Genomic DNA, 13,127 nt, shown 5'->3' on the forward strand with positions numbered 1-13,127 from the left:
TTGTTAGCAGTTAGTCAAAACCATGTGCAGTGTAGAGGGGTCAGATGTAACATGTGCAGAGAGAGTTACATTTGGGTGGGGTGTGTTCAAACTGAAATCTAAATTGCAGTGTAAAAATAAAGCAGCCAGTATTTGCCCTGCACAGAAACAAAATAACCCACCCAAATCTAACTCTCTCTGCACATGTTATATCTGCCTCCCCTGCAGTGCACATGGTTTTGCCCAACTGCTATCAAATTTGCTGCTGCGATCAGATCTGAATTAGGCACAATATGCATTGCAGCCACCGAAATCCCAACATAGGAACCAAGGCACAGAATATTGAAAGCTAAGACACTGAATATATGAGTGATTGTGAATGCAACAATGCATGAAGATGTTATAAGTGTCTTAATAAACTGTGAAAGCAATAATGCTAGAAGATGTTATAATACAGAAATACAGGCAAGCAGTGTCTGTGTGGGAACTCCACAAAAATCTGAGCACAATGTAAGCTGGTTCTGGTCAGGTAATCAAACTGGAAAGGTCTCTGGGTCACGGGTCCAACACAGGCAGACATGATCTAATACAAGCGGACAGGTTCTCACTGAATGCTCTAAGATGTAATAATACAGAGATATAAGCAAGACGACAGTGTCTGTGTGGAACTCCACACACTGCTTAGCAAAAACCTGAATACAAGGCTCGCTGGATCTGGTCAGGTTATCAATTGAGCAGGGTCTTCTGGTCACAGATACAACACAGATAGACAGGATCTCTCTCAAGCTGACAGGTTCAAAATTCCACCATAGAGCAGGGCCTGGACACAGGTACTGACAGGAACATGTATCTATCACCGACATCAGGTGAAAGGCAGGCTGGGTAGTAAAGGAAGCATGCCCCAATCAGGATGGCTGGAACCCAGACACAAGGTAATGACCTAAATAACTGACAGGTGAGACAGCACAAGCCACACATATAGGAGACAAGCTGCAGTTACACAGACTCACCCCATAATGGCCTAATTACATGAAAGGTGAGGCAGCACAGTCCACACATACAGGAGATAGGCTTCAGTTACACAGACTCACCAAAGGCAGCCCGGAAGAGTACTCTAAACAATTATATGAGAAAACCTGGCATGCAAACAGAAATATAACATAAAATACATAAACAAAATGCAAACAGGAATGAGCCACAGCAGTGGCTCATGGCATTGTACTTCTAAAACAAGGGCCCTCATTCCGAGTTGTTCGCTCGTTGCCGAGTTTTGCTATATTGCAATTAGTCGCTTACTGCGCATGTGCAAGGTTCGCAGAGCGCATGCGCTTAGTTATTTTACTCAAAAGTTAGGTATTTTACTCACGGCATAACAAGGATTTTTCATCGTTCTGGTGATTGGAGTGTGATTGACAGGAAGTGGGTGTTTCTGGGCGGAAACTGGCCGTTTTATGGGAGTGTGCGAAAAAACGCTGGCGTTTCTGGGAAAAACGCGGGAGTGTCTGGGCGAACGCTGGGTGTGTTTGTGATGTCAAACCAGGAACGAAACTGACTGAACTGATCGCAATGTAGGAGTAAGTCTCGAGCTACTCCGAAACTGCAAAGAATTTTCTATTCGCTAATCTGCTAATCTTTCTTTCGCAATTCTGCTATGCTAAGATACACTCCCAGAGGGCGGCGGCTTAGCGTGTGCAATGCTGAAAAATAAGCAGCTAGCGAGCGAACAACTCGGAATGAGGGCCAATGTTTAGTACAGATGCCACATTACATACTGCAATGCTACAAAAAACAAAAATGGTTGTTGTTGTTAGGGCACTGCACTTAACAATAACTAATGTTCAGTGGGTGTCATCATTACTTACTGCAGAGTTAAAGAAATTAAATGTGTGATGTTGTTAGACACTGTATGTGCCACTGTTACTTACTGCAGTGTTAAAAAAATAAAAAGTGTGTGTGTTCAGGCACTGTACTTAAAAAAAGGTTCAGTACAGGTTCCACCATTACTAATAGCTCTGTGAGCCTATATGTATCAGTCGATAGAAGAGCAGGTGCAGCAATGCAGTACTCGTGCTGTGGCTGCTGCCAGTCATGATAGTAGTTAAATATCTACTAAAGGTGGTCCATGGGTCACAAAGTTTAAGAAAGGGCACCTGAAATCTAAATATTTCACAATGTTAAAGAAAAGAAGTAGAGGTGTCACCTATAAAACAGACAAATCAGTGACCAAAACAAGACAAACACTAAGGCTGAAGAGCAAACTGTGTGTTCAAAAATCCCTGAGGAGAGTCTAGGGGTGTCCATGTCTGCTATGTTTGAATGTGACATTTCTGACACTGTACTCATTGATAAGTCCCATTCCACCATTTCTGCACCTTCTACAAATGTGGGTATGAGTAGTACAAGTAAAAAAAGTGACATAATAAAAATTGAGGATGCTGTTGTGGAAGTGCAACAGGATGAGGGGGATGTTTGTGTACTATCTGATGCTTATGAGGATGTTGATGAGGTGGATAGTGTTTGTGGAAGTCAGCCACCAGTGGCAGCAGTTCTTACTCATGATGAAAACAAAGCCATTGTCATGCCTGACAAATAAAGCTATCTCTTCGGTGTGCAATTATTTTTACCCAAATCCTGAAAACACTTGTGAAGGCATCTGCACCAATTGTAAGGTAGAGGTAGGAACATTAACCATCTAGGCACCTCCTCCCTGTTACATAATTTGCAACAAGTTCATGCAACTTATTTAACAAAATTATAATAATTTGTAAAACAATAACAAGAAATCCAGTATAAGCAACCAGCAGTTTGGACAAGCAAATGTAATCTCCACCATTAACACCCTCATCATCAACCTCCACATTAATGATAGGAGATAGTCCTTCAGAAACACTGTTTTGTGGGGACCCAAGCAAACCAAGCACTTCAGCCACAAAAGTGGCAGTCCCCATTGTTGAAGTACTTTGTTTGTTAAACTGTGCATGTCTATTTAATATACAACATAAGGGTGGGTGCCCATGGACAGTTTACTCTTGCATTTCTTTTCTTTTTATAAAGGGCTGTATTTTTGGAGGACATTGGGGATAGTCTTTTTGCATATACATTTTTATTGGTTATTATTGTAATACATTACTAACATGCAACACATGTTTAACTAGAAAATAATACAATGTTAATAAAATAGCCCAGGATTCCTGACAAGGGTTGAAGAACAATGTTAAAAGCTAAGGAATCCTGTCAAGGGTTGAAGAGTAATGTTAATAGCCAAGGAATCCTGACAAGGGCTGAAGAGAAGCCAGAACACGGTAGTCAATGCACACCTCTACAAAGTATTAGACTATAAAATATAGACCTTTAAACAGTCGTGTTCTTACTTTAAAATCCCCAAAAGTATATTTATTTTTTAATGACTGATCTATATATTACAATTCATTACATTTGTGCATAACAAACCAATAGGTCAGACAACCTAAACAGCTGTTTTCTTTTTCCAACACCACTTTAACAAAATCCCAACTTTTATTTTTGTAAATCTATTCAAATTGTTCAGTTACAGATTTAAAATAAAAATCCAACTCCCCAAAAAAACATTCTTTTCATATACAGTCTTTTATGGATACAATATCCAGACTTTGAAGGCACATTAGTTTAATCACAGTTGATGTGTGGAATATTACAGTGCTGATATCAAGACATACACTGTTGCAGTGGTTAGATGTGTTATTTTGTTCTGTCACTTCTAATTATGGGTTGCTTCTACTGGCTGGTACATGACACGTGAATCTATTCTGTTCTGCTGGAATGTTTACTTTAACATTGAAATAAGGAAGATTTGCTTTATTTTCTGGCAGAGAGCTGAATGAGGATTCTGAAGAATTACTGTATGTCAACAAAGCTGAAAACAAACTCAATTTTATACTACGCTGATATACTACAGTTGACTGATTGTGATCTCATCTTTCACAAATGTTTATTTGATGTGGAACCTCATTTTAAAAATATGCAATTGCATTTTAAACAATGTTATATTTCTACATCACTTGGCAGTATTTTACATTTTCTTTTGCTGATGGTGGTCATTTTACAATTAGAATTTTTTTTCCCATTTGAAGAGGTTTGCACGGTTTGAAGATTCTCTATTCCTTTTTATTTACGCCCACATCATGAAACTATTTTTGTGTAGATAATTGTTGTTTTCTATTATTTTCCAAAAGCACAGAATCATGTGCCATCTGTCTGAATCCATAAATAAAATTAAAAGTCTATTTAGCTTTCCAGGGGCCAAGGTAGAGCAGTTGTCACAAAAATGCAACTGAATAAAAAATGCAAACTCTATAATTTACTAAAATACACTAAAATAATTGCCAGAACTGGGAATTGAAAGCATAAGAACAATTATAAATTTTGTTCTAAGGGATCCTTTGCCCTTTGGATTTTGGAGGCTCAGGCACAATGACGTATGTTGTATAACCTGTAGTATTGTATCCACTTGCTCTGAGTTACATACAGGAACCACTAACCTTATACATGAAATGTCATCAGGAGGAGCCAAATAAAAAAATAAGTTTTATGTACAGTATGAATGCCTATATGAATGATATATCTTTTTCAATGAAGTCAATTTAACACATATTTATTTATTTATTTAATTGTTTATTGACAGTTATTTATATAATGCACACATATTCTGCAGTGCTTTACAGAGAATAGTTGACTATTCACATCAGTCCTTGCTCCCAGGAGAGCTTACAATCCATGGTCCTCATTCTGAGTTGTTTGCCCGCTAGCTGCTTTTAGCAGCATTGCACACGCTAGGCCGCCGCCCTCTGGGAGTGTATCTTAGCTTAGCAGAATTGTGAATGAAAGATTATCAGAATTGCTACTAAATAATTCTTTGCAGTTTCTGAGTAGCTCCGGACCTAGTCACAGATTGCAATCAGCTCAGTCCGTTTAGTTCCTGGTTTGATGTCACAAACACCCACTGCGTTCGGGCAGCCACTCCCCCGTTTCTACAGACACTCCCACATTTTTCCGTGACACGCCTGCGTTTTTTTTGCAAACGCCGGGAAAACGCTGAGTTACCACCCAGAAACACCCCTTTCCTGTCAATCATTCACCAATCAGCAGTGCGACTGAAAAGCGCCACAGAATCCACAGCAAATCTGCTAAGTTTTTAGTTAAATAACTAAGCGCATGCGCCGTTTGCAACAAATCACACCATAGTGAAAATCGGCAACGAGCGAACAACTCGGAATGACCCCCTATATTCCCTACCACATGTACATGCACACACATTCACACTAGGGTTAATATGGTTTGGAGCCAATTAATCTATCAGTATATTTTTGGAATGTGGGAGGAAACCCACTCAAGCACGGGGAGAATATACAAACTCTGCACACTTTTGGCCGTGGTGGGAATTGAACCCATGACCTTGGTGCTGTGAGGCAGTAATGCTAACCATTACACCATCTGTACTGTCCCAAATATGATTTTTAAAATAAAAAAATAAGTTTCATGTCTGCTTTGTCATACAGAAGTTCGACTCTATCTATGTCTTTCTTAATGCATTAACCATGTGGCAATGGGGACTAGATTTGAGAAAGTTATTTTGTCCAGAGGGTTGTCTTCAGTTTCATGTGTGGTTTTTCTTTTTTCTTTATTTTAAATCTGGTATTAGCTTGTGGTGTGTCCTTCAACTCCTCATCCTGGCAACCTCCTAATGTCACCAATAAAGTTATTTCTTGAATTTGGGTGGATTAAGCACTCCAATCAAATGAAGGAAAGTCACCACTCATCTTAAAAGGTTTGTTCCGACATTTTTTTCCTTCAGGAAACACACTGAAATAATGAGGATGGCTCGTTCATCAAGGATTCTTTGCTAGGCTATTGTGTCTCAGCATCTTATATTACAAATCTATGGGGGTAGTCATTCTTTTTACTACACTTCTCTCTGTACAATTTTAGATATGGTCATGGACCCATAAGGTAGGTGCTTTTACTAGCTGTCAAGATTGGTAACTCTCCCTTTATGCTTCTTAATGTTTATGCCCCTACTTCTTAGATCACATATTTCTTCTACCATTTATCTTATTTGTTAGCTCAGGGCGAGGTCTCCACTCTTATTTTAGGTGGAAACATGAACACTGTAAAGGATCCCCTTCTGGACAAATCGCCTACTTCTTCAAATCTCACATCCCCTACATGGAATCCTTTGAGTCAATTAATGTTGACTGGTCACTTGTGGGGCAAATTTACACTAAAATATTCTTTGCTCTCTGGGAAAGTTTTATTGACACTAGAATGACCATTCAACACTTCTACTGCACTACCATATGCTATTAGAACCAAATGTACCTACCAGTTCTGCTGGTCTCTCTCTGTGTCTTTCTGAGACTGGGTTTCGATACCTTTATACCAGGGATGTGCAGTGGGATAAATGGCTGAGGAAGCACTAGCTACTACCAGAGCCAGATTTCCATACAATATATGAACCCAATGGTTCATGTGGGCATTATTCAAAGGTGCAGCACCTACATATGGCTGGCAATTTTGTGAGTTCTGATCAGAGATGTACAGACAACGTAGGCAGGGGAGGCAGTGCCTCACCTGTTATAGACTTTTCACAACAGAGTTTTGCCTATAATAATGACTGGAATAATACAAAGAATATATTTATAATTCAGTATGTTATTTGTATTTTTCATATAATTTATATATTCAAAACTCTGGAGTATACAGTAGTATGACAGGAAAGGCTCAGCCTCACCTCACATCACTGCTATATACTTTGTAATATCTTGTTGTTATGTAGTAACACCTTCACTGCTGTGCCCATGGTTCATTGTAATGCACCTACAGTAGCTCTTCTTTTTGTTGTTGAATGTCTTTTATATTGGTATAACTTATACAATTATATACACAATATATCATGGAGTATACCAAATTCAGATTTAAGACATCTTAGTGCAAAGAGAAAGAAAAAAATATTTTTTAAAATATAATCAAAATAACATATAACTAGCTTCCACTAGTAAATAAAACATCACAATGTCATATTTTTTTAGTTTCAATTTATTTCAGACACTAGAAAAGGTTTTATGTAATTTTTAGAATAATTCATTATATTTTGAACCCTCAAACTTTGATGTAAGACCAAATGTTTCACATCATTGTTCAACAGAATATATTTATTATACTACTGCATGAGTTTTCTCCAGATTGTAGAACATGTTGTCTAAATGATGCCCCATAAACGTAGCATATTTAGCGAAATCTTGATCTAAAATAAATATTTTTTGAGAATGTAACTATTACAGTGACATCCCTGATATCACATAGCTGGTAATGCTTAGATTAAACATTTAAAAAATACACTGTCAAAAATATTATACTTGAATAGGACTCATTGATCTTACAAGTGCATTTGTAGAACTCATGTTCTTAGTATTTTAAATAACTAGCTAAAAAAACAGACAGTACACTGCTCAACCTTTCAGTACCCAAACATTCCCAGTGCTAGAATGTCTTTGTTGTGTCCTTTTGTTATAGTGAAAACAGACAAACACTGATCATAAGAGGAAAGACGTATAGTCTATAGGGCTATGCACAGGCTTAATCAGTGTAGATGGTAATTAAAGAGAAAGTTTATTAACAAAAAACCAGTCTTTGAAATTATATCGGAATGACAAAGTGCCATTACCTATATGTAGCTAAGCTGGAGGTGCACCTGTATGCGTTTTACACTATCTAAATGAAAGAGGGAGGATGATGACCACAAGACGGTCATCTGCCAAAGAAGGCTTACTTTGTGGTGCACTCTTTTATTGAATTTAAATATGTAATGGTTATTTAATTAAAACTTAACATTTAATGAATCTTTTTATAATATTGTGATCAAAGTCAGACATAGACAACATGAATTAGTCAATAATGACCTATGGTGATCCCAAAAAGATTTTTTTGGGAGGGAGGGGAAATTTCTTTCGTATATAGAAAGTGTATATATAACATAATACAGCATATATAAGTGATTACGGGTTAACAGATGTAAACACTTTAGTGTCAGTTTGGAATTACTTTGGTGTATAACCCCACTTATACTGTATAGCAATAAAAATGTAGAACAAAAAGTGAAAATATAATATCGAACACTTTTTAACGGGTTGTAATATATTCAAAGAAACCCTTAAAAATGAATAATTGGGTCTCTACATAAATACCCGATTGCGGTACTCGTTTACCTCAGCTGAAGCATTTCTCCCTTATTTGAACAAATGTAACAGAGTGTCCTCTAAGAAGGCAGGAGTCGTGGGTATTAATTAAATCACAGTACGTGTTAATTACCAACACACCGTAGAGCCTTAGAGTGTTGATTAGATCATTAGACTGCATTGAAACATCACAGATATGAATCATGGATGAAAAAATGCCATAATAACATCCCCAAAATGTGCAATCATTTGTCAAAATGGATACTGTGTCCTTCTCAAAATATCTTAACCTTCATATAATGTTAAACAATAATATGTAGACATATGATTAATAGGGCTGATAAAAATTGGTGAGTGCCAGTAAATTTACCGGCCAAAGTGTAGCACCCTAATTGCGAATCATAGAGGTAAGTACACCATAGTAATCACCTTGAGGATATTCTGACTTTTGTCAACGTGAGCACTGTGCCCTTACCTCTCAATGTCTTAGCCTATACGTACCCAATACCTAATTGATCAGACTAAATGGGTGCAATACAGGAGATCGAAAGACACACAGATCAATAATCTAAGAGGCATGTATCCTGGTGACATATGTTAAAATCTGGACATTTGTTATATATCCGTAAATATTTGCAAGTCATATTTGACCATAGACATAGAAGGAAAATATAAAAATGTCACTTTGAGAAGGTGCGGACGTCCCAGCAATTAAAGGTCGGTTACCCTTTCTGCTGTCGTCCCATGTGCAGTATTTGCAGTGAATGGGAACGATGAGAGTTCGGGTAACACCTGTTGCTAGGACAGAAGGAAGAAGTGCGAGTTGCTTCTGCTGTCCCCAAGTCGGACTCCCCCTCCTCTGTTGTGTCGCCACAGCGCAGAGGCAGCAGGTGACCTTTTGAGGATGAGAGAGCCGCTCTGATGGCAAGAGGATGAGAGAGCCGCTCTGAATAACATACAGAGCGGGTGTGTTTGCATGAATGTGTGCACGCTGGGTGCCGAGAACCGCTCACATGACCAGACGCCGGGTCGGGTTTGACGATTCCACGCTCCCGGAGACTGTGTACGTCTGGTATGCCGATGACGTACGTTTCACTACAGGCTTGTTCACATCGGTATCTGACAGGTCTGCCAGAGCTGTTTAAGTAGCAGTCTTAATGTGGGCGAGGCTTTCAATTATGCAGATTTAGTAGACTTTTAAACATTAATTAGTGAGCAGAGATCATATGCATTTTAGATTCTGTTGTTACAATAATGGATAGGTGCTATTTGTAAATAGTAAGTTCCGGTACATGACAAAAAACAGAAAACAGAGTAACGATCCTACTATACATCATTATAATTAGGCCTGATGGCCAATTAAGGTAATTAGTCCAAAATTAAATCAAATCAATTATCCTGTATGTGTGGTGTAGTTCTGAATATAATTGATGTCTCATATCAGATATACCCTCCATTGAGGGCTAAAGTATCTGTATGACAAATTAAAGAGACCAGCATAGTACTTAAATGATATTTTGAAGAATAAATTTAAATGTTAATTTGACAATTATGCTTAGTATTGTATCTATGTAGTCAGATACAGCGCTTGCTTTCCGTGAATTGATTTTAATTAAAGGGCCAAACATAACACTTAAAAATTAATGTGAAAGGTCGATTTGAGTGTGAGTTTAGCATGAGTTTAATTATTCCTAAATATAGGATATAGATTAAATCTAGGTGTGGCTAATAACTTGCCATATAAGGACTGATATATCACCGTAGTGATTCTAAGAAAGAGTTTGGACAGAGACGAAAAGAGGAAGAATGAGAAATAAGGTCTTAAATGATGAGTTGCATTATATAACAGGTTTAGTCTGATAAAAGTAAGGAAAACAGGTATAAGTAACTGTTGCACATGTATTGATAGCTTTAGCAGAATCATTAGTGTTAGTTTGTTTTTTTATTATTATTTATAATATTTTTTTAAAAGTATAAATTCTATTCAAACACTGTACTCTTTCCGAAAACCCCATAACATGTGTTCTCCTATTTCACATGTGAGCAGATTGGTACATAACCCATATAGGGAGCTTTGCGGCTAGCTGATAGTCGCAACTGTATTCTGGCATATCTGTACATCTGTACATCTGTACACTCTTATCTTAACTGCGTCTTAATCAAGCCTTGACTGCGTGTAATAAGTTTGTGTTAATGGTACTGATACCTAATATCCCGTGACACGTGCATTGGGGTAAGTAAGGGTCTGGACTGAAGAATGTCCCTGCCCTTCCGAGTACATTTGGATCCTGACTACGTATCGATGTATTAGCGCCAGGGTATAATACCTACTGTTGGGTGAGTATCACAGCTCCTTATTAGCTAGGGGTTTATAGAGTAATATAGATGTTTAACATATAGGGTACATACCTTTATCTAGGTTTTATAGAGAGAACTTAAAAATAAATTTTAAATTTATGGGTTTTTGTATTATAGTATAGCAACTACATCTGTGTGTTTTGAATACAAGTATATAATGATACACTTATCTGAACATATGGGTAGACTGCAGAGATTGGTTTCCTACATGGGTTGGTAGGTATACATGTTGCACAGGTTGACGGTTAAAGTGCATCATGTAGGGAGGAATACACTATAGTTAATGTTCTCATTAAGACCACCCGGGGCCACTGTGTTGAGCTTGAAGATCCATTCACTTTCAAGTTTTTGTAGTTCTCTTTCTGAATCGCCACCTCTGATGCCCATTTTTAACTTATCCAGGCAGAAGAATTTGAGTTCACGAGGAGATTTGGAGTGATGATAGTAGAAATGTTTGGCGACTGTTGTTATTTGTCTGAATCTTGCCAGATCTGATTCTACATTTCTAATATTGCCCATATGTTCCATGATCCTTACTTTCACCATTCTTGTGGTCATACCCACATAAAGTGTCTTACAAGGACACTGGATGCAATAAATCACGTTTGATGACTGGCAATTTATGAACTCCTTTATCTCCACCCTCTTGCCATCCCTATCTTCAATCATGGGATTACTGTCCACATGCTCACATACCTTGCACTTCCTGCAAGGATAGGTTCCTTTGATTGCGGATCTCCGTCTAGGCGTTTGACAGAAGTGGCTTCTCACTAGTTTGTCCCTGAGGTTGGGTGATCTCTTCCAACTCATTGACACTGAAGAGTCAAGATTGGAAGAGAGATCCGGATCATTCAGGAGTATGGGCCAGTGTTTGTTTATAACGTTTTTGATCTCCCGCCACTCTTGGCAGAAGCTCCCAACAAATCTGGGTTTGGGTTTTTCAGCTTCCTTCAGTTTTTTCGCTCTCCTACTTTCTTGAAAGATTAGGGCATGCCTATCTGTGTGGAGGAGCGCCCTACTTGCTTTCTTAATACAGCGCATGCTATATCCCCTTTCCTTTAGTCTGGTGGTGAGCTCTTTACTTTGGATTCTGTAGGCGTCGTCCTCTGTGCAGTTTCTCCTTAATCTGAGGAATTCCCCTCTTGGTATATTTTGTACCGTAGCTGGGAAGTGAGAACTTGTTTTGAGAAGCAAACTATTGCTGGCTGTTTTCTTCCTGAATAGTTTTGTTGCCAACATATTGTTGTCATCTCTATAGATCCTCAGGTCCAAAAATGGGATCTCATCTTTATCCATCTCATACGTTAACCTTAAGTTAAGGGTGTTGTTATTCAATTTTTAATGAAGCTGACTAGTTGTTTCTCTTCTCCTTCCCAGATGATAAAAATATCATCTATATATCTCATCCACTGATCATAAGAGGACTGGGCCTTTATGATGGAGTCAGAGAAAATATTTTCTCCTTTCAATATGCTATCAGTCTCACCAAGAAAATCACTTTGAGTGTTCCAAACCCCTCAGGGCTGTGGTTAACCGAACTAATGTATAAGATTTGAGCCCCTGACACCTCAGCTCCTAAGAGGTTCAAGTGCATTATAATGAACAAGAGTTTGTAAGTTCTCTTCCTATTATACCCAGAGAGTAAAAAAGTTAGCACAAACACAATTTCCAAATAAATGTTAAATAAAAAAATAGACTCTCAAAAAGCATTTGTTCAGTAATCGATTAAATAAAAAATACAGAATAATATTCTTTCTGGTCCATCTAACTCAAAAAAATAATCACCATAAATTACATTCTACCCTCACACTATTGTTGACTCCTGTTAAAATGTCAATTCAGGATTCCCCTTGAACCTTCCTTAGTGGTAGCCAATCACAAGCAGCCAGCATGGGATAATGCAGACTCTGTGAGGAAGATATACTCTTAACCATGTATAGTGATAAAAGATGTTAGGCATTATACTTAATTTGATTTTCATAAAAATGAATGCAGGAATCCCGGGTATAATTCTGGGGATAAGTTTTTTGGCCTATCATATTTGACAACTGTTATTGTCAAACGTGAAAAATTATGCTTTAATAAAATCTGCCACTTTGGGTCAAATTAAGTCTTGCCTATTGAATATTGTTGGTGGGCTAATATCTTGTCAGTAACTGACACGGCCACATTGGGAATAAAGTTTGAGAAGTTAAAAGAATGATTGTCTAATAACTGAACTTTGATTTTTTTTCAGGTTCACCAGTGTACACAGGATTAGTCTGTTTTGGTGCTTTTTTCTGGGCTCCCTATTGACTTCAACCATGGACTGATCAGTACTGTATCTCATAAATACTCTTTCTTTACTATGACTGTCCCATATTATAGTTCCTGTAGAGTTATTTATAGTGACAAAGTACTGGAATTTAAGCATTGTCCAAGTTAAAATGATGCCCTTGTGTCTTCCTGCCATTCTTATATATTTTCATATTCTTATTCTCATATTTTAATTTATCATGTATGTATAATGGTATTGCTGAAGTCCTCTCTCACTTGCACTGGGACCTTATTTGTGAGTGATTTCTATGGTTGTGAATGATC

Source organism: Pseudophryne corroboree, chromosome 11 (assembly GCF_028390025.1).
Source record: "Pseudophryne corroboree isolate aPseCor3 chromosome 11, aPseCor3.hap2, whole genome shotgun sequence".
NCBI lineage: Eukaryota > Metazoa > Chordata > Amphibia > Anura > Myobatrachidae > Pseudophryne > Pseudophryne corroboree.